The following is a 1,993-nucleotide window of genomic DNA, read 5'->3' on the forward strand; positions in this document are numbered from 1 at the left end:
GCCTTAATTTCCGATAACCGATATGATTTATAATATAAACCCGTCATATACATTTAAGCATTTGGTGAACTGGACCTCGAGCTAAAATTAAGAGGAAGTGGAAGCCCACTTCCCCATGCATGCATTCGGTCCATAACCAAACAAAAGGAGAGACTCCCTCTCCTTTTGACCTAGACAATTTCATTTGGAAAAACTAGGGTTTTGAAGAGTATTCTTCTCGAAAAACCTGAGATCTCTCATCTCGACAAAACTCACATCAGTTCTCCCTATATTGCAAGGCAATCGGAGAACACTGTTCTAGCACAAGGGCATATCTCGGACAAAGTCTTGGGTGTAACGATTAGGAGGAAATCTGCTTTGATTTCTGTTCTTTACGCCGCAATTTAAAGGACCCGAGGTTGATTTCTTATTCCTTATCGTTTTTATGTTTTATGACAATATTCACATGTAAATTTTACGTTATAGTCCTACAATTAAAGGGGTAGTATACGGATATTAACCCACAGCCTTCTCTTTACTTTTCTTTGAAACTTCTTCTTTTGTTGGTTCTCCTTCCTTGGAGTTTTGCACAACTTCTTCTTTATCACTAGCTTCCACAACTTCATCCTCAACTTGCTTCTTTGGTCCCTCATATCTCGTACCACTCCTCAAGTGAATGGCACTAACTGTTTCATGTCTTGGGGGATTACTTTGAGGTGGTAATTGCCCCTTTTGCCTTTGAGAACTTGAAGATGCTAGTTGGGTCAATTGAGTCTCCAACATTTTTGTGTGGGCTACGATGTTGTTGATGGTGATGTCCTTTGCTTGACTATCCTTTTGCATTTGAGTGAAAAACTCTTGTTGATTCTTTTGCATTTGGAGGACCGCTTTTTGAACATCAAAACCTTGGTCATTTTGTTGATTGTATGGAGTTTGATTTTGGTAACCTTGGTTTTGGTTGTAAAAGGGTCTTTGATTTTGGTTTCTCATGGGAGGTGGGGTGTATGTTTGTTGAGGGTTTTGAACATTTTGGCTTTTATATGAGAGATTTGGGTGGAATTTGGTGTTTTCATTGTAATAATTTGAATAAGGGGTACCACTCTTGTATGCTTGAAAAGCATTCACTTGCTCATTAGTTCCCCTACATTCACTTTGGTCATGTCCCAAAGTTCCACAATTCTCACATATTCCACTTGGGATTGATGAAGATGCTACCATGGCATTAACATGATTGTTTGGTGATTTTGAGGCTTCTTCAAGTTTAGCCATAGCCTTTTCGAATTTCAAGTTAATGGTATCAATGTGAGCACTAAGTTGAGCACCCAATTGAGTAATGGAGTCCACTTCGTGCTTTCCTCCTCAAGTAGCCTTGCGAGGTCTACTATATTGTGAGTTATGGACCGCCATTTCCTCAATCTTGTTCCAAGTTTGATTATCGTCAACTTCGGTGAACATGCCATTTGATCCCATGTTAAGAATGTTTCTTGAGTCTTCATAAAGACCGTTCCAAAATTGTTGTACCAAGAACCACTCGCTAAGTCCATGATGAGGACATGAGCGACAAATTCCTTTGAACCGCTCCCAAACTTCATACAAAGATTCTTCATCCCTTTGCTTAAAACCCGTAATTTGAGCTCTTAGCATGTTAGTCTTTTCCGGAGGGTAGAATGTTTTGTAGAAAGCTAGAGCCAACTTCTTCCAAGAGTCAATTCCAAGAGTAGCCTTATCAAGGTTCTTCAACCATTGTTTTGCGGTGTCGATTAGAGAGAAAGGAAATAAGACCCATCGAATTTGGTCTTGAGTTACACCGGTTTGTGAAATCGCATCACAATAGTCACAAAAAGTCTCCATGTGAGAGTGAGGGTCTTCACTAGCCATCCCCCCAAATCGGCTTCTTTCGACTAATTGGATAAATGCGGATTTGGCAATAAAATATCCGGTTAAGTGTTGTGGTGTGGGAGTACCATTAGGTAGGTTCTCCTCGGTTGGTACGGAATGTGATGAGAATTTAGGC

General features: G+C 40.1%; 1 non-coding gene across 1 annotated transcript; it reads left to right on the forward strand.

Moving 5' to 3' along the window:
- The first annotated feature begins 1,516 nt into the window (after positions 1 to 1,516).
- Positions 1,517 to 1,623, forward strand: LOC141654328 (small nucleolar RNA R71). The gene has a single exon (XR_012547889.1). It is a non-coding gene; the product is annotated as a small nucleolar RNA R71 (small nucleolar RNA).
- Positions 1,624 to 1,993: the final 370 nt, after the last annotated feature.

Source organism: Silene latifolia, chromosome 4 (genome assembly GCF_048544455.1).
Source record: "Silene latifolia isolate original U9 population chromosome 4, ASM4854445v1, whole genome shotgun sequence".
Lineage (NCBI taxonomy): Eukaryota > Viridiplantae > Streptophyta > Magnoliopsida > Caryophyllales > Caryophyllaceae > Silene > Silene latifolia.